Source organism: Oncorhynchus nerka, unplaced genomic scaffold, assembly GCF_034236695.1.
Source record: "Oncorhynchus nerka isolate Pitt River unplaced genomic scaffold, Oner_Uvic_2.0 unplaced_scaffold_1604, whole genome shotgun sequence".
In the NCBI taxonomy this organism is placed as follows: Eukaryota; Metazoa; Chordata; class Actinopteri; order Salmoniformes; family Salmonidae; genus Oncorhynchus; species Oncorhynchus nerka.
In genome coordinates this window covers 1-24,103 of record NW_027039710.1, presented here as the reverse complement: position 1 = coordinate 24,103, position 24,103 = coordinate 1, and the positions used below count along the sequence as shown (strand labels likewise).

At 46.1% G+C, this 24,103-nt stretch overlaps 33 non-coding genes across 33 annotated transcripts; all 33 read left to right on the top strand.

Annotated features, from left to right (window-relative positions):
- Positions 1–1,485: 1,485 nt before the first annotated feature.
- On the top strand, positions 1,486–1,557 carry trnae-cuc (transfer RNA glutamic acid (anticodon CUC)). Its single transcript has one exon. It is a non-coding gene; the product is annotated as a tRNA-Glu (tRNA).
- A 287-nt stretch (positions 1,558–1,844) lies between these two features.
- trnae-cuc (transfer RNA glutamic acid (anticodon CUC)) lies at positions 1,845–1,916 on the top strand. Its single transcript has one exon. It is a non-coding gene; the product is annotated as a tRNA-Glu (tRNA).
- A 106-nt stretch (positions 1,917–2,022) lies between these two features.
- On the top strand, positions 2,023–2,094 carry trnae-cuc (transfer RNA glutamic acid (anticodon CUC)). Its single transcript has one exon. It is a non-coding gene; the product is annotated as a tRNA-Glu (tRNA).
- Positions 2,095–3,222: 1,128 nt separating this feature from the next.
- On the top strand, positions 3,223–3,294 carry trnae-cuc (transfer RNA glutamic acid (anticodon CUC)). The gene has a single exon. It is a non-coding gene; the product is annotated as a tRNA-Glu (tRNA).
- Positions 3,295–3,403: 109 nt separating this feature from the next.
- Positions 3,404–3,475, top strand: trnae-cuc (transfer RNA glutamic acid (anticodon CUC)). The gene has a single exon. It is a non-coding gene; the product is annotated as a tRNA-Glu (tRNA).
- Positions 3,476–4,610: 1,135 nt separating this feature from the next.
- trnae-cuc (transfer RNA glutamic acid (anticodon CUC)) lies at positions 4,611–4,682 on the top strand. The gene has a single exon. It is a non-coding gene; the product is annotated as a tRNA-Glu (tRNA).
- Positions 4,683–6,011: 1,329 nt separating this feature from the next.
- On the top strand, positions 6,012–6,083 carry trnae-cuc (transfer RNA glutamic acid (anticodon CUC)). Its single transcript has one exon. It is a non-coding gene; the product is annotated as a tRNA-Glu (tRNA).
- A 109-nt stretch (positions 6,084–6,192) lies between these two features.
- trnae-cuc (transfer RNA glutamic acid (anticodon CUC)) lies at positions 6,193–6,264 on the top strand. The gene has a single exon. It is a non-coding gene; the product is annotated as a tRNA-Glu (tRNA).
- Positions 6,265–7,392: 1,128 nt separating this feature from the next.
- trnae-cuc (transfer RNA glutamic acid (anticodon CUC)) lies at positions 7,393–7,464 on the top strand. The gene has a single exon. It is a non-coding gene; the product is annotated as a tRNA-Glu (tRNA).
- A 109-nt stretch (positions 7,465–7,573) lies between these two features.
- Positions 7,574–7,645, top strand: trnae-cuc (transfer RNA glutamic acid (anticodon CUC)). Its single transcript has one exon. It is a non-coding gene; the product is annotated as a tRNA-Glu (tRNA).
- A 1,549-nt stretch (positions 7,646–9,194) lies between these two features.
- On the top strand, positions 9,195–9,266 carry trnae-cuc (transfer RNA glutamic acid (anticodon CUC)). Its single transcript has one exon. It is a non-coding gene; the product is annotated as a tRNA-Glu (tRNA).
- Positions 9,267–9,546: 280 nt separating this feature from the next.
- On the top strand, positions 9,547–9,618 carry trnae-cuc (transfer RNA glutamic acid (anticodon CUC)). Its single transcript has one exon. It is a non-coding gene; the product is annotated as a tRNA-Glu (tRNA).
- A 1,128-nt stretch (positions 9,619–10,746) lies between these two features.
- On the top strand, positions 10,747–10,818 carry trnae-cuc (transfer RNA glutamic acid (anticodon CUC)). The gene has a single exon. It is a non-coding gene; the product is annotated as a tRNA-Glu (tRNA).
- Positions 10,819–12,192: 1,374 nt separating this feature from the next.
- trnae-cuc (transfer RNA glutamic acid (anticodon CUC)) lies at positions 12,193–12,264 on the top strand. The gene has a single exon. It is a non-coding gene; the product is annotated as a tRNA-Glu (tRNA).
- Positions 12,265–12,373: 109 nt separating this feature from the next.
- On the top strand, positions 12,374–12,445 carry trnae-cuc (transfer RNA glutamic acid (anticodon CUC)). The gene has a single exon. It is a non-coding gene; the product is annotated as a tRNA-Glu (tRNA).
- A 106-nt stretch (positions 12,446–12,551) lies between these two features.
- On the top strand, positions 12,552–12,623 carry trnae-cuc (transfer RNA glutamic acid (anticodon CUC)). The gene has a single exon. It is a non-coding gene; the product is annotated as a tRNA-Glu (tRNA).
- A 1,308-nt stretch (positions 12,624–13,931) lies between these two features.
- Positions 13,932–14,003, top strand: trnae-cuc (transfer RNA glutamic acid (anticodon CUC)). The gene has a single exon. It is a non-coding gene; the product is annotated as a tRNA-Glu (tRNA).
- Positions 14,004–14,112: 109 nt separating this feature from the next.
- Positions 14,113–14,184, top strand: trnae-cuc (transfer RNA glutamic acid (anticodon CUC)). Its single transcript has one exon. It is a non-coding gene; the product is annotated as a tRNA-Glu (tRNA).
- A 106-nt stretch (positions 14,185–14,290) lies between these two features.
- On the top strand, positions 14,291–14,362 carry trnae-cuc (transfer RNA glutamic acid (anticodon CUC)). Its single transcript has one exon. It is a non-coding gene; the product is annotated as a tRNA-Glu (tRNA).
- Positions 14,363–15,490: 1,128 nt separating this feature from the next.
- Positions 15,491–15,564, top strand: trnae-cuc (transfer RNA glutamic acid (anticodon CUC)). Its single transcript has one exon. It is a non-coding gene; the product is annotated as a tRNA-Glu (tRNA).
- A 1,405-nt stretch (positions 15,565–16,969) lies between these two features.
- trnae-cuc (transfer RNA glutamic acid (anticodon CUC)) lies at positions 16,970–17,041 on the top strand. The gene has a single exon. It is a non-coding gene; the product is annotated as a tRNA-Glu (tRNA).
- Positions 17,042–18,396: 1,355 nt separating this feature from the next.
- trnae-cuc (transfer RNA glutamic acid (anticodon CUC)) lies at positions 18,397–18,468 on the top strand. Its single transcript has one exon. It is a non-coding gene; the product is annotated as a tRNA-Glu (tRNA).
- Positions 18,469–18,577: 109 nt separating this feature from the next.
- Positions 18,578–18,649, top strand: trnae-cuc (transfer RNA glutamic acid (anticodon CUC)). Its single transcript has one exon. It is a non-coding gene; the product is annotated as a tRNA-Glu (tRNA).
- Positions 18,650–18,755: 106 nt separating this feature from the next.
- trnae-cuc (transfer RNA glutamic acid (anticodon CUC)) lies at positions 18,756–18,827 on the top strand. Its single transcript has one exon. It is a non-coding gene; the product is annotated as a tRNA-Glu (tRNA).
- Positions 18,828–19,956: 1,129 nt separating this feature from the next.
- On the top strand, positions 19,957–20,028 carry trnae-cuc (transfer RNA glutamic acid (anticodon CUC)). The gene has a single exon. It is a non-coding gene; the product is annotated as a tRNA-Glu (tRNA).
- A 109-nt stretch (positions 20,029–20,137) lies between these two features.
- On the top strand, positions 20,138–20,209 carry trnae-cuc (transfer RNA glutamic acid (anticodon CUC)). The gene has a single exon. It is a non-coding gene; the product is annotated as a tRNA-Glu (tRNA).
- Positions 20,210–20,315: 106 nt separating this feature from the next.
- trnae-cuc (transfer RNA glutamic acid (anticodon CUC)) lies at positions 20,316–20,387 on the top strand. Its single transcript has one exon. It is a non-coding gene; the product is annotated as a tRNA-Glu (tRNA).
- A 1,128-nt stretch (positions 20,388–21,515) lies between these two features.
- On the top strand, positions 21,516–21,587 carry trnae-cuc (transfer RNA glutamic acid (anticodon CUC)). Its single transcript has one exon. It is a non-coding gene; the product is annotated as a tRNA-Glu (tRNA).
- Positions 21,588–21,696: 109 nt separating this feature from the next.
- On the top strand, positions 21,697–21,768 carry trnae-cuc (transfer RNA glutamic acid (anticodon CUC)). Its single transcript has one exon. It is a non-coding gene; the product is annotated as a tRNA-Glu (tRNA).
- Positions 21,769–21,874: 106 nt separating this feature from the next.
- trnae-cuc (transfer RNA glutamic acid (anticodon CUC)) lies at positions 21,875–21,946 on the top strand. The gene has a single exon. It is a non-coding gene; the product is annotated as a tRNA-Glu (tRNA).
- A 1,129-nt stretch (positions 21,947–23,075) lies between these two features.
- trnae-cuc (transfer RNA glutamic acid (anticodon CUC)) lies at positions 23,076–23,147 on the top strand. Its single transcript has one exon. It is a non-coding gene; the product is annotated as a tRNA-Glu (tRNA).
- A 109-nt stretch (positions 23,148–23,256) lies between these two features.
- trnae-cuc (transfer RNA glutamic acid (anticodon CUC)) lies at positions 23,257–23,328 on the top strand. Its single transcript has one exon. It is a non-coding gene; the product is annotated as a tRNA-Glu (tRNA).
- A 106-nt stretch (positions 23,329–23,434) lies between these two features.
- On the top strand, positions 23,435–23,506 carry trnae-cuc (transfer RNA glutamic acid (anticodon CUC)). Its single transcript has one exon. It is a non-coding gene; the product is annotated as a tRNA-Glu (tRNA).
- The last annotated feature ends 597 nt before the right edge of the window (positions 23,507–24,103 follow it).

Sequence of the window (24,103 nt, the reverse complement as noted above, 5' to 3'; positions counted from 1 at the left end):
CAGGTTTTAATGACTCCAGCCTAAGTGGATGGAAACTTACGACTTCAACTATATGTACCATTTCAAACTGGGAAACGAATTGCACTGTAGTACCCTTCCCTGGTGGTCTAGTGGTTAGGATTCGGCGCTCTCACCTGCCGCGTACCAGCTCCCGGGTTCGATTCCCGGTCAGGGAACTACTCTTTTGCTACATGTTTACTTGTGCAACCTGTCACAATGAATATAGAAGGTTATCGCACATATGTACCAGCTCACACTGGGAACCGATTTGCACTGTAGTACCCTTCCCTGGTGGTCTAGTGGTTAGGATTCGGCGCTCTCACCGCCGCGGCCCGGGTTCGATTCCCGTCAGGGAAATAGTCTATGCTTCTTGTTTACTTGTGCAACCTGTCACTGTGAATTTAGTAGGTTGTCGCACATATGTACCACTTCAAATTGCAAACCGATTTGCCCTGCACTGTCCTTCCCAGGTGTTCTAGTGGTGCACCAGACCCTCCTGCAGCAAAGCACCCCCACAACATGATGGTGTTCTTCGGCTTGAAAGCCTCCCCCTTTTCCCTCCAAACATAACAATGGTCATTATGGCCAAACAGTTCGATTTTTGTTTCATCAGACCAGAGGACATTTCTCCAAAAACTAGGATCTTTGTCCCCAAACTGTAGTATGGCTTTTTTATGGCGGTTTTGGAGCAGTAGCTTCTTCCTTGCTGAGTGGCCTCTCGGGGTATGTCGATATAGGACTCGTTTGCCTGTGGATATAGACCATTTTGTACCTGTTTCCTCCAGCATCTTCACAAGGTCCTTTGCTGTTGTTCTGGGATGGATTTGCACTTTTCGACCCAAAGTACGTTCATCTCTAGGAGAGAGAACGCGTCTCCTTCCTGAGCGGTATGACGCCTGCGTCATACCATGGTGTTTATACTTGCGTACTATTGTTTCTACAGATGAGCGAGGTACCTTCAGGCGTTTGGAAATTGCTCCCAAGGAGGAACCACACTTGTGGAGGTCTACATTTTTTTCTGAGGTCTTGGCTGATTTCCTTTGCTTTTCCCATGGAGTCAAGCAAAGAGGCACTGAGTTTGAAGGTAGGCCTTGAAATACATCTACAGGTACACCTCCAATTGACTCAAAGGATGTCAATTAGCCTATCAGAAGCTTCTAAAGCCATGACATCATTTTCGGGAATTTTACAAACTGTTTAAAGGCACAGCCAACTTAGTGTATGTAAACTTCTGGCCCACTGAATTTGTGATACAGTGAATTATAAGTGAAATAATCCCTCTGTAAACAATTGTTGGAAAAATTACTTGTGTCATGCACAAAGTAGATGTCCTAACCGATTGCCAAAACTATCGTTTGTTAGCAAGAAATGTGTGGAGGGGTTGACAAACAGGTTTTAATGACTCCAGCCTAAGTGGATGGAAACTTACGACTTCAACTATATGTACCATTTCAAACTGGGAAACGAATTGCACTGTAGTACCCTTCCCTGGTGGTCTAGTGGTTAGGATTCGGCGCTCTCACCGCCGCGGCCCGGGTTCGATTCCCGGTCAGGGAACTACTCTTTTGCTACATGTTTACTTGTGCAACCTGTCACAATGAATATAGAAGGTTATCGCACATATGTACCAGCTCACACTGGGAACCGATTTGCACTGTAGTACCCTTCCCTGGTGGTCTAGTGGTTAGGAGGCGCTCTCACCGCCGCGGCCCGGGTTCGATTCCCGGTCAGGGAACTACTCTTTTGCTACATGTTTACTTGTGCAACCTGTCACAATGAATATAGAAGGTTATCGCACATATGTACCAGCTCACACTGGGAACCGATTTGCACTGTAGTACCCTTCCCTGGTGGTCTAGTGGTTAGGATTCGGCGCTCTCACCGCCGCGGCCCGGGTTCGATTCCCGGTCAGGGAACTACTCTTTTGCTACATGTTTACTTGTGCAACCTGTCACAATGAATATACGTTATCGCACATATGTACCAGCTCACACTGGGAACCGATTTGCACTGTAGTACCCTTCCCTGGTGGTCTAGTGGTTAGGATTCGGCGCTCTCACCGCCGCGGCCCGGGTTCGATTCCCGGTCAGGGAAATAGTCTATGCTTCTTGTTTACTTGTGCAACCTGTCACTGTGAATTTAGTAGGTTGTCGCACATATGTACCACTTCAAATTGCAAACCGATTTGCCCTGCACTGTCCTTCCCAGGTGTTCTAGTGGTGCACCAGACCCTCCTGCAGCAAAGCACCCCCACAACATGATGGTGTTCTTCGGCTTGAAAGCCTCCCCTTTTCCCTCCAAACATAACAATGGTCATTATGGCCAAACAGTTCGATTTTTGTTTCATCAGACCAGAGGACATTTCTCCAAAAACTAGGATCTTTGTCCCCAAACTGTAGTATGGCTTTTTTATGGCGGTTTTGGAGCAGTAGCTTCTTCCTTGCTGAGTGGCCTCTCGGGGTATGTCGATATAGGACTCGTTTGCCTGTGGATATAGACCATTTTGTACCTGTTTCCTCCAGCATCTTCACAAGGTCCTTTGCTGTTGTTCTGGGATGGATTTGCACTTTTCGACCCAAAGTACGTTCATCTCTAGGAGAGAGAACGCGTCTCCTTCCTGAGCGGTATGACGCCTGCGTCATACCATGGTGTTTATACTTGCGTACTATTGTTTCTACAGATGAGCGAGGTACCTTCAGGCGTTTGGAAATTGCTCCCAAGGAGGAACCACACTTGTGGAGGTCTACATTTTTTTCTGAGGTCTTGGCTGATTTCCTTTGCTTTTCCCATGGAGTCAAGCAAAGAGGCACTGAGTTTGAAGGTAGGCCTTGAAATACATCTACAGGTACACCTCCAATTGACTCAAAGGATGTCAATTAGCCTATCAGAAGCTTCTAAAGCCATGACATCATTTTCGGGAATTTTACAAACTGTTTAAAGGCACAGCCAACTTAGTGTATGTAAACTTCTGGCCCACTGAATTTGTGATACAGTGAATTATAAGTGAAATAATCCCTCTGTAAACAATTGTTGGAAAAATTACTTGTGTCATGCACAAAGTAGATGTCCTAACCGATTGCCAAAACTATCGTTTGTTAGCAAGAAATGTGTGGAGGGGTTGACAAACAGGTTTTAATGACTCCAGCCTAAGTGGATGGAAACTTACGACTTCAACTATATGTACCATTTCAAACTGGGAAACGAATTGCACTGTAGTACCCTTCCCTGGTGGTCTAGTGGTTAGGATTCGGCGCTCTCACCGCCGCGGCCCGGGTTCGATTCCCGGTCAGGGAACTACTCTTTTGCTACATGTTTACTTGTGCAACCTGTCACAATGAATATAGAAGGTTATCGCACATATGTACCAGCTCACACTGGGAACCGATTTGCACTGTAGTACCCTTCCCTGGTGGTCTAGTGGTTAGGATTCGGCGCTCTCACCGCCGCGGCCCGGGTTCGATTCCCGGTCAGGGAACTACTCTTTTGCTACATGTTTACTTGTGCAACCTGTCACTGTGAATTTAGTAGGTTGTCGCACATATGTACCACTTCAAATTGCAAACCGATTTGCCCTGCACTGTCCTTCCCAGGTGTTCTAGTGGTGCACCAGACCCTCCTGCAGCAAAGCACCCCCACAACATGATGGTGTTCTTCAGACCCTCCTGAAAGCCTCCCCTTTTCCCTCCAAACATAACAATGGTCATTATGGCCAAACAGTTCGATTTTTGTTTCATCAGACCAGAGGACATTTCTCCAAAAACTAGGATCTTTGTCCCCAAACTGTAGTATGGCTTTTTTATGGCGGTTTTGGAGCAGTAGCTTCTTCCTTGCTGAGTGGCCTCTCGGGGTATGTCGATATAGGACTCGTTTGCCTGTGGATATAGACCATTTTGTACCTGTTTCCTCCAGCATCTTCACAAGGTCCTTTGCTGTTGTTCTGGGATGGATTTGCACTTTTCGACCCAAAGTACGTTCATCTCTAGGAGAGAGAACGCGTCTCCTTCCTGAGCGGTATGACGCCTGCGTCATACCATGGTGTTTATACTTGCGTACTATTGTTTCTACAGATGAGCGAGGTACCTTCAGGCGTTTGGAAATTGCTCCCAAGGAGGAACCACACTTGTGGAGGTCTACATTTTTTTTCTGAGGTCTTGGCTGATTTCCTTTGCTTTTCCCATGGAGTCAAGCAAAGAGGCACTGAGTTTGAAGGTAGGCCTTGAAATACATCTACAGGTACACCTCCAATTGACTCAAAGGATGTCAATTAGCCTATCAGAAGCTTCTAAAGCCATGACATCATTTTCGGGAATTTTACAAACTGTTTAAAGGCACAGCCAACTTAGTGTATGTAAACTTCTGGCCCACTGAATTTGTGATACAGTGAATTATAAGTGAAATAATCCCTCTGTAAACAATTGTTGGAAAAATTACTTGTGTCATGCACAAAGTAGATGTCCTAACCGATTGCCAAAACTATCGTTTGTTAGCAAGAAATGTGTGGAGGGGTTGACAAACAGGTTTTAATGACTCCAGCCTAAGTGGATGGAAACTTACGACTTCAACTATATGTACCATTTCAAACTGGGAAACGAATTGCACTGTAGTACCCTTCCCTGGTGGTCTAGTGGTTAGGATTCGGCGCTCTCACCGCCGCGGCCCGGGTTCGATTCCCGGTCAGGGAACTACTCTTTTGCTACATGTTTACTTGTGCAACCTGTCACAATGAATATAGAAGGTTATCGCACATATGTACCAGCTCACACTGGGAACCGATTTGCACTGTAGTACCCTTCCCTGGTGGTCTAGTGGTTAGGATTCAATGGCGCTCTCACCGAACCGATTTGCGGCCCGGGTTCGATTCCCGGTCAGGGAAATAGTCTATGCTTCTTGTTTACTTGTGCAACCTGTCACTGTGAATTTAGTAGGTTGTCGCACATATGTACCACTTCAAATTGCAAACCGATTTGCCCTGCACTGTCCTTCCCAGGTGTTCTAGTGGTGCACCAGACCCTCCTGCAGCAAAGCACCCCCACAACATGATGGTGTTCTTCGGCTTGAAAGCCTCCCCTTTTCCCTCCAAACATAACAATGGTCATTATGGCCAAACAGTTCGATTTTTGTTTCATCAGACCAGAGGACATTTCTCCAAAAACTAGGATCTTTGTCCCCAAACTGTAGTATGGCTTTTTTATGGCGGTTTTGGAGCAGTAGCTTCTTCCTTGCTGAGTGGCCTCTCGGGGTATGTCGATATAGGACTCGTTTGCCTGTGGATATAGACCATTTTGTACCTGTTTCCTCCAGCATCTTCACAAGGTCCTTTGCTGTTGTTCTGGGATGGATTTGCACTTTTCGACCCAAAGTACGTTCATCTCTAGGAGAGAGAACGCGTCTCCTTCCTGAGCGGTATGACGCCTGCGTCATACCATGGTGTTTATACTTGCGTACTATTGTTTCTACAGATGAGCGAGGTACCTTCAGGCGTTTGGAAATTGCTCCCAAGGAGGAACCACACTTGTGGAGGTCTACATTTTTTTCTGAGGTCTTGGCTGATTTCCTTTGCTTTTCCCATGGAGTCAAGCAAAGAGGCACTGAGTTTGAAGGTAGGCCTTGAAATACATCTACAGGTACACCTCCAATTGACTCAAAGGATGTCAATTAGCCTATCAGAAGCTTCTAAAGCCATGACATCATTTTCGGGAATTTTACAAACTGTTTAAAGGCACAGCCAACTTAGTGTATGTAAACTTCTGGCCCACTGAATTTGTGATACAGTGAATTATAAGTGAAATAATCCCTCTGTAAACAATTGTTGGAAAAATTACTTGTGTCATGCACAAAGTAGATGTCCTAACCGATTGCCAAAACTATCGTTTGTTAGCAAGAAATGTGTGGAGGGGTTGACAAACAGGTTTTAATGACTCCAGCCTACTCTTTTTGGATGGAAACTGTCACAATGACTTCAACTATATGTACCATTTCAAACTGGGAAACGAATTGCACTGTAGTACCCTTCCCTGGTGGTCTAGTGGTTAGGATTCGGCGCTCTCACCGCCGCGGCCCGGGTTCGATTCCCGGTCAGGGAACTACTCTTTTGCTACATGTTTACTTGTGCAACCTGTCACAATGAATATAGAAGGTTATCGCACATATGTACCAGCTCACACTGGGAACCGATTTGCACTGTAGTACCCTTCCCTGGTGGTCTAGTGGTTAGGATTCGGCGCTCTCACCGCCGCGGCCCGGGTTCGATTCCCGGTCAGGGAAATAGTCTATGCTTCTTGTTTACTTGTGCAACCTGTCACTGTGAATTTAGTAGGTTGTCGCACATATGTACCACTTCAAATTGCAAACCGATTTGCCCTGCACTGTCCTTCCCAGGTGTTCTAGTGGTGCACCAGACCCTCCTGCAGCAAAGCACCCCCACAACATGATGGTGTTCTTCGGCTTGAAAGCCTCCCCTTTTCCCTCCAAACATAACAATGGTCATTATGGCCAAACAGTTCGATTTTTGTTTCATCAGACCAGAGGACATTTCTCCAAAAACTAGGATCTTTGTCCCCAAACTGTAGTATGGCTTTTTTATGGCGGTTTTGGAGCAGTAGCTTCTTCCTTGCTGAGTGGCCTCTCGGGGTATGTCGATATAGGACTCGTTTGCCTGTGGATATAGACCATTTTGTACCTGTTTCCTCCAGCATCTTCACAAGGTCCTTTGCTGTTGTTCTGGGATGGATTTGCACTTTTCGACCCAAAGTACGTTCATCTCTAGGAGAGAGAACGCGTCTCCTTCCTGAGCGGTATGACGCCTGCGTCATACCATGGTGTTTATACTTGCGTACTATTGTTTCTACAGATGAGCGAGGTACCTTCAGGCGTTTGGAAATTGCTCCCAAGGAGGAACCACACTTGTGGAGGTCTACATTTTTTTCTGAGGTCTTGGCTGATTTCCTTTGCTTTTCCCATGGAGTCAAGCAAAGAGGCACTGAGTTTGAAGGTAGGCCTTGAAATACATCTACAGGTACACCTCCAATTGACTCAAAGGATGTCAATTAGCCTATCAGAAGCTTCTAAAGCCATGACATCATTTTCGGGAATTTTACAAACTGTTTAAAGGCACAGCCAACTTAGTGTATGTAAACTTCTGGCCCACTGAATTTGTGATACAGTGAATTATAAGTGAAATAATCCCTCTGTAAACAATTGTTGGAAAAATTACTTGTGTCATGCACAAAGTAGATGTCCTAACCGATTGCCAAAACTATCGTTTGTTAGCAAGAAATGTGTGGAGGGGTTGACAAACAGGTTTTAATGACTCCAGCCTAAGTGGATGGAAACTTACGACTTCAACTATATGTACCATTTCAAACTGGGAAACGAATTGCACTGTAGTACCCTTCCCTGGTGGTCTAGTGGTTAGGATTCGGCGCTCTCACCGCCGCGGCCCGGGTTCGATTCCCGGTCAGGGAACTACTCTTTTGCTACATGTTTACTTGTGCAACCTGTCACAATGAATATAGAAGGTTATCGCACATATGTACCAGCTCACACTGGGAACCGATTTGCACTGTAGTACCCTTCCCTGGTGGTCTAGTGGTTAGGATTCGGCGCTCTCACCGCCGCGGCCCGGGTTCGATTCCCGGTCAGGGAAATAGTCTATGCTTCTTGTTTACTTGTACAACCTGTCACAATGAATATAGAAGGTTATCACACATATGTACCAGCTCACACTGGGAACCGATTTGTACTGTATTATCCTTCCCAGGTGTTCTAGTGGTGCACCAGACCCTCCTGCAGCAAAGCACCCCCACAACATGATGGTGTTCTTCGGCTTGAAAGCCTCCCCCTTTTCCCTCCAAACATAACAATGGTCATTATGGCCAAACAGTTCGATTTTTGTTTCATCAGACCAGAGGACATTTCTCCAAAAACTAGGATCTTTGTCCCCAAACTGTAGTATGGCTTTTTTATGGCGGTTTTGGAGCAGTAGCTTCTTCCTTGCTGAGTGGCCTCTCGGGGTATGTCGATATAGGACTCGTTTGCCTGTGGATATAGACCATTTTGTACCTGTTTCCTCCAGCATCTTCACAAGGTCCTTTGCTGTTGTTCTGGGATGGATTTGCACTTTTCGACCCAAAGTACGTTCATCTCTAGGAGAGAGAACGCGTCTCCTTCCTGAGCGGTATGACGCCTGCGTCATACCATGGTGTTTATACTTGCGTACTATTGTTTCTACAGATGAGCGAGGTACCTTCAGGCGTTTGGAAATTGCTCCCAAGGAGGAACCACACTTGTGGAGGTCTACATTTTTTTCTGAGGTCTTGGCTGATTTCCTTTGCTTTTCCCATGGAGTCAAGCAAAGAGGCACTGAGTTTGAAGGTAGGCCTTGAAATACATCTACAGGTACACCTCCAATTGACTCAAAGGATGTCAATTAGCCTATCAGAAGCTTCTAAAGCCATGACATCATTTTCGGGAATTTTACAAACTGTTTAAAGGCACAGCCAACTTAGTGTATGTAAACTTCTGGCCCACTGAATTTGTGATACAGTGAATTATAAGTGAAATAATCCCTCTGTAAACAATTGTTGGAAAAATTACTTGTGTCATGCACAAAGTAGATGTCCTAACCGATTGCCAAAACTATCGTTTGTTAGCAAGAAATGTGTGGAGGGGTTGACAAACAGGTTTTAATGACTCCAGCCTAAGTGGATGGAAACTTACGACTTCAACTATATGTACCATTTCAAACTGGGAAACGAATTGCACTGTAGTACCCTTCCCTGGTGGTCTAGTGGTTAGGATTGGCGCTCTCACCGCAAAGGCCCGGGTTTGATTCCCGGTCAGGGAACTACTCTTTTGCTACATGTTTACTTGTGCACCTGTCACAATGAATATAGAAGGTTATCGCACATATGTACCAGCTCACACTGGGAACCGATTTGCACTGTAGTACCCTTCCCTGGTGGTCTAGTGGTTAGGATTTTCACCAAACGCCGGGTTTAAAGGCACAGCCAACTTAGTGATGTAAACCTGGTCAGGGAAATAATCCCTCTGTAAACTTTTGCTACATGTCACTTAGATGCAACCTGTCACAATGAATAGGGGTTACAAAGGTTTTATCCTAAGTGGATGGAAACTTACGACTTCAACTATATGTACCAGCTCACACTGGGAACCGATTTGCACTGTAGTACCCTTCCCTGGTGGTCTAGTGGTTAGGATTCGGCGCTCTCACCGCCGCGGCCCGGGTTCGATTCCCGGTCAGGGAACTACTCTTTTGCTACATGTTTACTTGTGCAACCTGTCACAATGAATATAGAAGGTTATCGCACATATGTACCAGCTCACACTGGGAACCGATTTGCACTGTAGTACCCTTCCCTGGTGGTCTAGTGGTTAGGATTCGGCGCCTGGCGGCCCGGGTTCGATTCCCGGTCAGGGAACTACTCTTTTGCTACATGTTTACTTGTGCAACCTGTCACAATGAATATAGGTTATCGCACATATGTACCAGCTCACACTGGGAACCGATTTGCACTGTAGTACCCTTCCCTGGTGGTCTAGTGGTTAGGATTCGGCGCTCTCACCGCCGCGGCCCGGGTTCGATTCCCGGTCAGGGAAATAGTCTATGCTTCTTGTTTACTTGTGCAACCTGTCACTGTGAATTTAGTAGGTTGTCGCACATATGTACCACTTCAAATTGCAAACCGATTTGCCCTGCACTGTCCTTCCCAGGTGTTCTAGTGGTGCACCAGACCCTCCTGCAGCAAAGCACCCCCACAACATGATGGTGTTCTTCGGCTTGAAAGCCTCCCCTTTTCCCTCCAAACATAACAATGGTCATTATGGCCAAACAGTTCGATTTTTGTTTCATCAGACCAGAGGACATTTCTCCAAAAACTAGGATCTTTGTCCCCAAACTGTAGTATGGCTTTTTTATGGCGGTTTTGGAGCAGTAGCTTCTTCCTTGCTGAGTGGCCTCTCGGGGTATGTCGATATAGGACTCGTTTGCCTGTGGATATAGACCATTTTGTACCTGTTTCCTCCAGCATCTTCACAAGGTCCTTTGCTGTTGTTCTGGGATGGATTTGCACTTTTCGACCCAAAGTACGTTCATCTCTAGGAGAGAGAACGCGTCTCCTTCCTGAGCGGTATGACGCCTGCGTCATACCATGGTGTTTATACTTGCGTACTATTGTTTCTACAGATGAGCGAGGTACCTTCAGGCGTTTGGAAATTGCTCCCAAGGAGGAACCACACTTGTGGAGGTCTACATTTTTTTCTGAGGTCTTGGCTGATTTCCTTTGCTTTTCCCATGGAGTCAAGCAAAGAGGCACTGAGTTTGAAGGTAGGCCTTGAAATACATCTACAGGTACACCTCCAATTGACTCAAAGGATGTCAATTAGCCTATCAGAAGCTTCTAAAGCCATGACATCATTTTCGGGAATTTTACAAACTGTTTAAAGGCACAGCCAACTTAGTGTATGTAAACTTCTGGCCCACTGAATTTGTGATACAGTGAATTATAAGTGAAATAATCCCTCTGTAAACAATTGTTGGAAAAATTACTTGTGTCATGCACAAAGTAGATGTCCTAACCGATTGCCAAAACTATCGTTTGTTAGCAAGAAATGTGTGGAGGGGTTGACAAACAGGTTTTAATGACTCCAGCCTAAGTGGATGGAAACTTACGACTTCAACTATATGTACCATTTCAAACTGGGAAACGAATTGCACTGTAGTACCCTTCCCTGGTGGTCTAGTGGTTAGGATTCGGCGCTCTCACCGCCGCGGCCCGGGTTCGATTCCCGGTCAGGGAACTACTCTTTTGCTACATGTTTACTTGTGCAACCTGTCACAATGAATATAGAAGGTTATCGCACATATGTACCAGCTCACACTGGGAACCGATTTGCACTGTAGTACCCTTCCCTGGTGGTCTAGTGGTTCACCGCCGCGCCCGGGGATTCAGGGCGCTACATGTTTCTCACCTGTCACAATGAATATAGGTTATCGCACATATGTACCAGCTCACACTGGGGTTCGATGGTGGTCCGGTCAGGGAAATAGTCTATGCTTCTTGTTTACTTGTGCAACCTGTCACTGTGAATTTAGTAGGTTGTCGCACATATGTACCACTTCAAATTGCAAACCGATTTGCCCTGCACTGTCCTTCCCAGGTGTTCTAGTGGTGCACCAGACCCTCCTGCAGCAAAGCACCCCCACAACATGATGGTGTTCTTCGGCTTGAAAGCCTCCCCTTTTCCCTCCAAACATAACAATGGTCATTATGGCCAAACAGTTCGATTTTTGTTTCATCAGACCAGAGGACATTTCTCCAAAAACTAGGATCTTTGTCCCCAAACTGTAGTATGGCTTTTTTATGGCGGTTTTGGAGCAGTAGCTTCTTCCTTGCTGAGTGGCCTCTCGGGGTATGTCGATATAGGACTCGTTTGCCTGTGGATATAGACCATTTTGTACCTGTTTCCTCCAGCATCTTCACAAGGTCCTTTGCTGTTGTTCTGGGATGGATTTGCACTTTTCGACCCAAAGTACGTTCATCTCTAGGAGAGAGAACGCGTCTCCTTCCTGAGCGGTATGACGCCTGCGTCATACCATGGTGTTTATACTTGCGTACTATTGTTTCTACAGATGAGCGAGGTACCTTCAGGCGTTTGGAAATTGCTCCCAAGGAGGAACCACACTTGTGGAGGTCTACATTTTTTTCTGAGGTCTTGGCTGATTTCCTTTGCTTTTCCCATGGAGTCAAGCAAAGAGGCACTGAGTTTGAAGGTAGGCCTTGAAATACATCTACAGGTACACCTCCAATTGACTCAAAGGATGTCAATTAGCCTATCAGAAGCTTCTAAAGCCATGACATCATTTTCGGGAATTTTACAAACTGTTTAAAGGCACAGCCAACTTAGTGTATGTAAACTTCTGGCCCACTGAATTTGTGATACAGTGAATTATAAGTGAAATAATCCCTCTGTAAACAATTGTTGGAAAAATTACTTGTGTCATGCACAAAGTAGATGTCCTAACCGATTGCCAAAACTATCGTTTGTTAGCAAGAAATGTGTGGAGGGGTTGACAAACAGGTTTTAATGACTCCAGCCTAAGTGGATGGAAACTTACGACTTCAACTATATGTACCATTTCAAACTGGGAAACGAATTGCACTGTAGTACCCTTCCCTGGTGGTCTAGTGGTTAGGATTCGGCGCTCTCACCGCCGCGGCCCGGGTTCGATTCCCGGTCAGGGAACTACTCTTTTGCTACATGTTTACTTGTGCAACCTGTCACAATGAATATAGAAGGTTATCGCACATATGTACCAGCTCACACTGGGAACCGATTTGCACTGTAGTACCCTTCCCTGGTGGTCTAGTGGTTAGGATTCGGCGCTCTCACCGCCGCGGCCCGGGTTCGATTCCCGGTCAGGGAACTACTCTTTTGCTACATGTTTACTTGTGCAACCTGTCACAATGAATATAGGTTATCGCACATATGTACCAGCTCACACTGGGAACCGATTTGCACTGTAGTACCCTTCCCTGGTGGTCTAGTGGTTAGGATTCGGCGCTCTCACCGCCGCGGCCCGGGTTCGATTCCCGGTCAGGGAAATAGTCTATGCTTCTTGTTTACTTGTGCAACCTGTCACTGTGAATTTAGTAGGTTGTCGCACATATGTACCACTTCAAATTGCAAACCGATTTGCCCTGCACTGTCCTTCCCAGGTGTTCTAGTGGTGCACCAGACCCTCCTGCAGCAAAGCACCCCCACAACATGATGGTGTTCTTCGGCTTGAAAGCCTCCCCTTTTCCCTCCAAACATAACAATGGTCATTATGGCCAAACAGTTCGATTTTTGTTTCATCAGACCAGAGGACATTTCTCCAAAAACTAGGATCTTTGTCCCCAAACTGTAGTATGGCTTTTTATGGCGGTTTTGGAGCAGTAGCTTCTTCCTTGCTGAGTGGCCTCTCGGGGTATGTCGATATAGGACTCGTTTGCCTGTGGATATAGACCATTTTGTACCTGTTTCCTCCAGCATCTTCACAAGGTCCTTTGCTGTTGTTCTGGGATGGATTTGCACTTTTCGACCCAAAGTACGTTCATCTCTAGGAGAGAGAACGCGTCTCCTTCCTGAGCGGTATGACGCCTGCGTCATACCATGGTGTTTATACTTGCGTACTATTGTTTCTACAGATGAGCGAGGTACCTTCAGGCGTTTGGAAATTGCTCCCAAGGAGGAACCACACTTGTGGAGGTCTACATTTTTTTCTGAGGTCTTGGCTGATTTCCTTTGCTTTTCCCATGGAGTCAAGCAAAGAGGCACTGAGTTTGAAGGTAGGCCTTGAAATACATCTACAGGTACACCTCCAATTGACTCAAAGGATGTCAATTAGCCTATCAGAAGCTTCTAAAGCCATGACATCATTTTCGGGAATTTTACAAACTGTTTAAAGGCACAGCCAACTTAGTGTATGTAAACTTCTGGCCCACTGAATTTGTGATACAGTGAATTATAAGTGAAATAATCCCTCTGTAAACAATTGTTGGAAAAATTACTTGTGTCATGCACAAAGTAGATGTCCTAACCGATTGCCAAAACTATCGTTTGTTAGCAAGAAATGTGTGGAGGGGTTGACAAACAGGTTTTAATGACTCCAGCCTAAGTGGATGGAAACTTACGACTTCAACTATATGTACCATTTCAAACTGGGAAACGAATTGCACTGTAGTACCCTTCCCTGGTGGTCTAGTGGTTAGGATTCGGCGCTCTCACCGCTGCGGCCCGGGTGTGATTCCCGGTCAGGGAACTACTCTTTTGCTACATGTTTACTTGTGCAACCTGTCACAATGAATATAGAAGGTTATCGCACATATGTACCAGCTCACACTGGGAACCGATTTGCACTGTAGTACCCTTCCCTGGTGGTCTAGTGGTTAGGATTCGGCGCTCTCACCGCCGCGGCCCGGGTTCGATTCCCGGTCAGGGAACTACTCTTTTGCTACATGTTTACTTGTGCAACCTGTCACAATGAATATAGAAGGTTATCGCACATATGTACCAGCTCACACTGGGAACCGATTTGCACTGTAGTACCCTTCCCTGGTGGTCTAGTGGTTAGGATTCGGCGCTCTCACCGCCGCGGCCCGGGTTCGATTCCCGGTCAGGGAACTACACTTTTGCTACATGTTTACTTGTGCAACCTGTCACAATGAATATAGGTTATCGCACATATGTACCAGCTCACACTGGGAACCGATTTGCACTGTAGTACCCTTCCCTGGTGGTCTAGTGGTTAGGATTCGGCGCTCTCACCGCCGCGGCCCGGGTTCGATTCCCGGTCAGGGAAATAGTCTATGCTTCTTGTTTACTTGTGCAACCTGTCACTGTGAATTTAGTAGGTTGTCGCACATATGTACCACTTCAAATTGCAAACCGATTTGCCCTGCACTGTCCTTCCCAGGTGTTCTAGTGGTGCACCAGACCCTCCTGCAGCAAAGCACCCCCACAACATGATGGTGTTCTTCGGCTTGAAAGCCTCCCCTTTTCCCTCCAAACATAACAATGGTCATTATGGCCAAACAGTTCGATTTTTGTTTCATCAGACCAGAGGACATTTCTCCAAAAACTAGGATCTTTGTCCCCAAACTGTAGTATGGCTTTTTTATGGCGGTTTTGGAGCAGTAGCTTCTTCCTTGCTGAGTGGCCTCTCGGGGTATGTCGATATAGGACTCGTTTGCCTGTGGATATAGACCATTTTGTACCTGTTTCCTCCAGCATCTTCACAAGGTCCTTTGCTGTTGTTCTGGGATGGATTTGCACTTTTCGACCCAAAGTACGTTCATCTCTAGGAGAGAGAACGCGTCTCCTTCCTGAGCGGTATGACGCCTGCGTCATACCATGGTGTTTATACTTGCGTACTATTGTTTCTACAGATGAGCGAGGTACCTTCAGGCGTTTGGAAATTGCTCCCAAGGAGGAACCACACTTGTGGAGGTCTACATTTTTTTCTGAGGTCTTGGCTGATTTCCTTTGCTTTTCCCATGGAGTCAAGCAAAGAGGCACTGAGTTTGAAGGTAGGCCTTGAAATACATCTACAGGTACACCTCCAATTGACTCAAAGGATGTCAATTAGCCTATCAGAAGCTTCTAAAGCCATGACATCATTTTCGGGAATTTTACAAACTGTTTAAAGGCACAGCCAACTTAGTGTATGTAAACTTCTGGCCCACTGAATTTGTGATACAGTGAATTATAAGTGAAATAATCCCTCTGTAAACAATTGTTGGAAAAATTACTTGTGTCATGCACAAAGTAGATGTCCTAACCGATTGCCAAAACTATCGTTTGTTAGCAAGAAATGTGTGGAGGGGTTGACAAACAGGTTTTAATGACTCCAGCCTAAGTGGATGGAAACTTACGACTTCAACTATATGTACCATTTCAAACTGGGAAACGAATTGCACTGTAGTACCCTTCCCTGGTGGTCTAGTGGTTAGGATTCGGCGCGCTCTCACCGCCGCGGCCCGGGTTCGATTCCCGGTCAGGGAACTACTCTTTTGCTACATGTTTACTTGTGCAACCTGTCACAATGAATATAGAAGGTTATCGCACATATGTACCAGCTCACACTGGGAACCGATTTGCACTGTAGTACCCTTCCCTGGTGGTCTAGTGGTTAGTACCCTTCAGGGAACCCTTTTGCTACATGGTGGTCTAGGTTATGGTACCAGCTCACACTGGGAACCGATTTGCACTGTAGTACCCTTCCCTGGTGGTCATTCGGCGCTCTCACCGCCGCGCCCGGGTTCGATTCCCGGTCAGGGAAATAGTCTATGCTTCTTGTTTACTTGTGCAACCTGTCACTGTGAATTTAGTAGGTTGTCGCACATATGTACCACTTCAAATTGCAAACCGATTTGCCCTGCACTGTCCTTCCCAGGTGTTCTAGTGGTGCACCAGACCCTCCTGCAGCAAAGCACCCCCACAACATGATGGTGTTCTTCGGCTTGAAAGCCTCCCCTTTTCCCTCCAAACATAACAATGGTCATTATGGCCAAACAGTTCGATTTTTGTTTCATCAGACCAGAGGACATTTCTCCAAAAACTAGGATCTTTGTCCCCAAACTGTAGTATGGCTTTTTTATGGCGGTTTTGGAGCAGTAGCTTCTTCCTTGCTGAGTGGCCTCTCGGGGTATGTCGATATAGGACTCGTTTGCCTGTGGATATAGACCATTTTGTACCTGTTTCCTCCAGCATCTTCACAAGGTCCTTTGCTGTTGTTCTGGGATGGATTTGCACTTTTCGACCCAAAGTACGTTCATCTCTAGGAGAGAGAACGCGTCTCCTTCCTGAGCGGTATGACGCCTGCGTCATACCATGGTGTTTATACTTGCGTACTATTGTTTCTACAGATGAGCGAGGTACCTTCAGGCGTTTGGAAATTGCTCCCAAGGAGGAACCACACTTGTGGAGGTCTACATTTTTTTCTGAGGTCTTGGCTGATTTCCTTTGCTTTTCCCATGGAGTCAAGCAAAGAGGCACTGAGTTTGAAGGTAGGCCTTGAAATACATCTACAGGTACACCTCCAATTGACTCAAAGGATGTCAATTAGCCTATCAGAAGCTTCTAAAGCCATGACATCATTTTCGGGAATTTTACAAACTGTTTAAAGGCACAGCCAACTTAGTGTATGTAAACTTCTGGCCCACTGAATTTGTGATACAGTGAATTATAAGTGAAATAATCCCTCTGTAAACAATTGTTGGAAAAATTACTTGTGTCATGCACAAAGTAGATGTCCTAACCGATTGCCAAAACTATCGTTTGTTAGCAAGAAATGTGTGGAGGGGTTGACAAACAGGTTTTAATGACTCCAGCCTAAGTGGATGGAAACTTACGACTTCAACTATATGTACCATTTCAAACTGGGAAACGAATTGCACTGTAGTACCCTTCCCTGGTGGTCTAGTGGTTAGGATTCGGCGCTCTCACCGCCGCGGCCCGGGTTCGATTCCCGGTCAGGGAACTACTCTTTTGCTACATGTTTACTTGTGCAACCTGTCACAATGAATATAGAAGGTTATCGCACATATGTACCAGCTCACACTGGGAACCGATTTGCACTGTAGTACCCTTCCCTGGTGGTCTAGTGGTTAGGATTCGGCGCGATTCCCGGTCACCTTTTGCTACATGTTTACTTGTGCAACCTGTCACAATGGGTTCGATTTGATAGTACCCTTCCCCGGTCAGGGAAATAGTCTATGCTTCTTGTTTACTTGTGCAACCTGTCACTGTGAATTTAGTAGGTTGTCGCACATATGTACCACTTCAAATTGCAAACCGATTTGCCCTGCACTGTCCTTCCCAGGTGTTCTAGTGGTGCACCAGACCCTCCTGCAGCAAAGCACCCCCACAACATGATGGTGTTCTTCGGCTTGAAAGCCTCCCCTTTTCCCTCCAAACATAACAATGGTCATTATGGCCAAACAGTTCGATTTTTGTTTCATCAGACCAGAGGACATTTCTCCAAAACTAGGATCTTTGTCCCCAAACTGTAGTATGGCTTTTTTATGGCGGTTTTGGAGCAGTAGCTTCTTCCTTGCTGAGTGGCCTCTCGGGGTATGTCGATATAGGACTCGTTTGCCTGTGGATATAGACCATTTTGTACCTGTTTCCTCCAGCATCTTCACAAGGTCCTTTGCTGTTGTTCTGGGATGGATTTGCACTTTTCGACCCAAAGTACGTTCATCTCTAGGAGAGAGAACGCGTCTCCTTCCTGAGCGGTATGACGCCTGCGTCATACCATGGTGTTTATACTTGCGTACTATTGTTTCTACAGATGAGCGAGGTACCTTCAGGCGTTTGGAAATTGCTCCCAAGGAGGAACCACACTTGTGGAGGTCTACATTTTTTTCTGAGGTCTTGGCTGATTTCCTTTGCTTTTCCCATGGAGTCAAGCAAAGAGGCACTGAGTTTGAAGGTAGGCCTTGAAATACATCTACAGGTACACCTCCAATTGACTCAAAGGATGTCAATTAGCCTATCAGAAGCTTCTAAAGCCATGACATCATTTTCGGGAATTTTACAAACTGTTTAAAGGCACAGCCAACTTAGTGTATGTAAACTTCTGGCCCACTGAATTTGTGATACAGTGAATTATAAGTGAAATAATCCCTCTGTAAACAATTGTTGGAAAAATTACTTGTGTCATGCACAAAGTAGATGTCCTAACCGATTGCCAAAACTATCGTTTGTTAGCAAGAAATGTGTGGAGGGGTTGACAAACAGGTTTTAATGACTCCAGCCTAAGTGGATGGAAACTTACGACTTCAACTATATGTACCATTTCAAACTGGGAAACGAATTGCACTGTAGTACCCTTCCCTGGTGGTCTAGTGGTTAGGATTCGGCGCTCTCACCGCCGCGGCCCGGGTTCGATTCCCGGTCAGGGAACTACTCTTTTGCTACATGTTTACTTGTGCAACCTGTCACAATGAATATAGAAGGTTATCGCACATATGTACCAGCTCACACTGGGAACCGATTTGCACTGTAGTACCCTTCCCTGGTGGTCTAGTGGTTAGGATTCGGCGCTCTCACCGCCGCGGCCCGGGTTCGATTCCCGGTCAGGGAACTACTCTTTTGCTACATGTTTACTTGTGCAACCTGTCACAATGAATATAGGTTATCGCACATATGTACCAGCTCACACTGGGAACCGATTTGCACTGTAGTACCCTTCCCTGGTGGTCTAGTGGTTAGGATTCGGCGCTCTCACCGCCGCGGCCCGGGTTCGATTCCCGGTCAGGGAAATAGTCTATGCTTCTTGTTTACTTGTGCAACCTGTCACTGTGAATTTAGTAGGTTGTCGCACATATGTACCACTTCAAATTGCAAACCGATTTGCCCTGCACTGTCCTTCCCAGGTGTTCTAGTGGTGCACCAGACCCTCCTGCAGCAAAGCACCCCACAACATGATGGTGTTCTTCGGCTTGAAAGCCTCCCCTTTTCCCTCCAAACATAACAATGGTCATTATGGCCAAACAGTTCGATTTTTGTTTCATCAGACCAGAGGACATTTCTCCAAAAACTAGGATCTTTGTCCCCAAACTGTAGTATGGCTTTTTTATGGCGGTTTTGGAGCAGTAGCTTCTTCCTTGCTGAGTGGCCTCTCGGGGTATGTCGATATAGGACTCGTTTGCCTGTGGATATAGACCATTTTGTACCTGTTTCCTCCAGCATCTTCACAAGGTCCTTTGCTGTTGTTCTGGGATGGATTTGCACTTTTCGACCCAAAGTACGTTCATCTCTAGGAGAGAGAACGCGTCTCCTTCCTGAGCGGTATGACGCCTGCGTCATACCATGGTGTTTATACTTGCGTACTATTGTTTCTACAGATGAGCGAGGTACCTTCAGGCGTTTGGAAATTGCTCCCAAGGAGGAACCACACTTGTGGAGGTCTACATTTTTTTTTCTGAGGTCTTGGCTGATTTCCTTTGCTTTTCCCATGGAGTCAAGCAAAGAGGCACTGAGTTTGAAGGTAGGCCTTGAAATACATCTACAGGTACACCTCCAATTGACTCAAAGGATGTCAATTAGCCTATCAGAAGCTTCTAAAGCCATGACATCATTTTCGGGAATTTTACAAACTGTTTAAAGGCACAGCCAACTTAGTGTATGTAAACTTCTGGCCCACTGAATTTGTGATACAGTGAATTATAAGTGAAATAATCCCTCTGTAAACAATTGTTGGAAAAATTACTTGTGTCATGCACAAAGTAGATGTCCTAACCGATTGCCAAAACTATCGTTTGTTAGCAAGAAATGTGTGGAGGGGTTGACAAACAGGTTTTAATGACTCCAGCCTAAGTGGATGGAAACTTACGACTTCAACTATATGTACCATTTCAAACTGGGAAACGAATTGCACTGTAGTACCCTTCCCTGGTGGTCTAGTGGTTAGGATTCGGCGCTCTCACCGCCGCGGCCCGGGTTCGATTCCCGGTCAGGGAACTACTCTTTTGCTACATGTTTACTTGTGCAACCTGTCACAATGAATATAGAAGGTTATCGCACATATGTACCAGCTCACACTGGGAACCGATTTGCACTGTAGTACCCTTCCCTGGTGGTCTAGTGGTTAGGATTCGGCGCTCTCACCGCCGCGGCCCGGGTTCGATTCCCGGTCAGGGAACTACTCTTTTGCTACATGTTTACTTGTGCAACCTGTCACAATGAATATAGGTTATCGCACATATGTACCAGCTCACACTGGGAACCGATTTGCACTGTAGTACCCTTCCCTGGTGGTCTAGTGGTTAGGATTCGGCGCTCTCACCGCCGCGGCCCGGGTTCGATTCCCGGTCAGGGAAATAGTCTATGCTTCTTGTTTACTTGTGCAACCTGTCACTGTGAATTTAGTAGGTTGTCGCACATATGTACCACTTCAAATTGCAAACCGATTTGCCCTGCACTGTCCTTCCCAGGTGTTCTAGTGGTGCACCAGACCCTCCTGCAGCAAAGCACCCCCACAACATGATGGTGTTCTTCGGCTTGAAAGCCTCCCCTTTTCCCTCCAAACATAACAATGGTCATTATGGCCAAACAGTTCGATTTTTGTTTCATCAGACCAGAGGACATTTCTCCAAAAACTAGGATCTTTGTCCCCAAACTGTAGTATGGCTTTTTTATGGCGGTTTTGGAGCAGTAGCTTCTTCCTTGCTGAGTGGCCTCTCGGGGTATGTCGATATAGGACTCGTTTGCCTGTGGATATAGACCATTTTGTACCTGTTTCCTCCAGCATCTTCACAAGGTCCTTTGCTGTTGTTCTGGGATGGATTTGCACTTTTCGACCCAAAGTACGTTCATCTCTAGGAGAGAGAACGCGTCTCCTTCCTGAGCGGTATGACGCCTGCGTCATACCATGGTGTTTATACTTGCGTACTATTGTTTCTACAGATGAGCGAGGTACCTTCAGGCGTTTGGAAATTGCTCCCAAGGAGGAACCACACTTGTGGAGGTCTACATTTTTTTCTGAGGTCTTGGCTGATTTCCTTTGCTTTTCCCATGGAGTCAAGCAAAGAGGCACTGAGTTTGAAGGTAGGCCTTGAAATACATCTACAGGTACACCTCCAATTGACTCAAAGGATGTCAATTAGCCTATCAGAAGCTTCTAAAGCCATGACATCATTTTCGGGAATTTTACAAACTGTTTAAAGGCACAGCCAACTTAGTGTATGTAAACTTCTGGCCCACTGAATTTGTGATACAGTGAATTATAAGTGAAATAATCCCTCTGTAAACAATTGTTGGAAAAATTACTTGTGTCATGCACAAAGTAGATGTCCTAACCGATTGCCAAAACTATCGTTTGTTAGCAAGAAATGTGTGGAGGGGTTGACAAACAGGTTTTAATGACTCCAGCCTAAGTGGATGGAAACTTACGACTTCAACTATATGTACCATTTCAAACTGGGAAACGAATTGCACTGTAGTACCCTTCCCTGGTGGTCTAGTGGTTAGGATTCGGCGCTCTCACCGCCGCGGCCCGGGTTCGATTCCCGGTCAGGGAACTACTCTTTTGCTACATGTTTACTTGTGCAACCTGTCACAATGAATATAGAAGGTTATCGCACATATGTACCAGCTCACACTGGGAACCGATTTGCACTGTAGTACCCTTCCCTGGTGGTCTAGTGGTTAGGATTCGGCGCTCTCACCGCCGCGGCCCGGGTTCGATTCCCGGTCAGGGAACTACTCTTTTGCTACATGTTTACTTGTGCAACCTGTCACAATGAATATAGGTTATCGCACATATGTACCAGCTCACACTGGGAACCGATTTGCACTGTAGTACCCTTCCCTGGTGGTCTAGTGGTTAGGATTCGGCGCTCTCACCGCCGCGGCCCGGGTTCGATTCCCGGTCAGGGAAATAGTCTATGCTTCTTGTTTACTTGTGCAACCTGTCACTGTGAATTTAGTAGGTTGTCGCACATATGTACCACTTCAAATTGCAAACCGATTTGCCCTGCACTGTCCTTCCCAGGTGTTCTAGTGGTGCACCAGACCCTCCTGCAGCAAAGCACCCCCACAACATGATGGTGTTCTTCGGCTTGAAAGCCTCCCCCTTTTCCCTCCAAACATAACAATGGTCATTATGGCCAAACAGTTCGATTTTTGTTTCATCAGACCAGAGGACATTTCTCCAAAAACTAGGATCTTTGTCCCCAAACTGTAGTATGGCTTTTTTATGGCGGTTTTGGAGCAGTAGCTTCTTCCTTGCTGAGTGGCCTCTCGGGGTATGTCGATATAGGACTCGTTTGCCTGTGGATATAGACCATTTTGTACCTGTTTCCTCCAGCATCTTCACAAGGTCCTTTGCTGTTGTTCTGGGATGGATTTGCACTTTTCGACCCAAAGTACGTTCATCTCTAGGAGAGAGAACGTCTCCTTCCTGAGCGGTATGACGCCTGCGTCATACCATGGTGTTTATACTTGCGTACTATTGTTTCTACAGATGAGCGAGGTACCTTCAGGCGTTTGGAAATTGCTCCCAAGGAGGAACCACACTTGTGGAGGTCTACATTTTTTTTTCTGAGGTCTTGGCTGATTTCCTTTGCTTTTCCCATGGAGTCAAGCAAAGAGGCACTGAGTTTGAAGGTAGGCCTTGAAATACATCTACAGGTACACCTCCAATTGACTCAAAGGATGTCAATTAGCCTATCAGAAGCTTCTAAAGCCATGACATCATTTTCGGGAATTTTACAAACTGTTTAAAGGCACAGCCAACTTAGTGTATGTAAACTTCTGGCCCACTGAATTTGTGATACAGTGAATTATAAGTGAAATAATCCCTCTGTAAACAATTGTTGGAAAAATTACTTGTGTCATGCACAAAGTAGATGTCCTAACCGATTGCCAAAACTATCGTTTGTTAGCAAGAAATGTGTGGAGGGGTTGACAAACAGGTTTTAATGACTCCAGCCTAAGTGGATGGAAACTTACGACTTCAACTATATGTACCATTTCAAACTGGGAAACGAATTGCACTGTAGTACCCTTCCCTGGTGGTCTAGTGGTTAGGATTCGGCGCTCTCACCGCCGCGGCCCGGGTTCGATTCCCGGTCAGGGAACTACTCTTTTGCTACATGTTTACTTGTGCAACCTGTCACAATGAATATAGAAGGTTATCGCACATATGTACCAGCTCACACTGGGAACCGATTTGCACTGTAGTACCCTTCCCTGGTGGTCTAGTGGTTAGGATTCGGCGCTCTCACCGCCGCGGCCCGGGTTCGATTCCCGGTCAGGGAACTACTCTTTTGCTACATGTTTACTTGTGCAACCTGTCACAATGAATATAGGTTATCGCACATATGTACCAGCTCACACTGGGAACCGATTTGCACTGTAGTACCCTTCCCTGGTGGTCTAGTGGTTAGGATTCGGCGCTCTCACCGCCGCGGCCCGGGTTCGATTCCCGGTCAGGGAAATAGTCTATGCTTCTTGTTTACTTGTGCAACCTGTCACTGTGAATTTAGTAGGTTGTCGCACATATGTACCACTTCAAATTGCAAACCGATTTGCCCTGCACTGTCCTTCCCAGGTGTTCTAGTGGTGCACCAGACCCTCCTGCAGCAAAGCACCCCACAACATGATGGTGTTCTTCGGCTTGAAAGCCTCCCCCTTTTCCCTCCAAACATAACAATGGTCATTATGGCCAAACAGTTCGATTTTTGTTTCATCAGACCAGAGGACATTTCTCCAAAACTAGGATCTTTGTCCCCAAACTGTAGTATGGCTTTTTTATGGCGGTTTTGGAGCAGTAGCTTCTTCCTTGCTGAGTGGCCTCTCGGGTATGTCGATATAGGACTCGTTTGCCTGTGGATATAGACCATTTTGTACCTGTTTCCTCCAGCATCTTCACAAGGTCCTTTGCTGTTGTTCTGGGATGGATTTGCACTTTTCGACCCAAAGTACGTTCATCTCTAGAGAGAGAACGCGTCTCCTTCCTGAGCGGTATGACGCCTGCGTCATACCATGGTGTTTATACTTGCGTACTATTGTTTCTACAGATGAGCGAGGTACC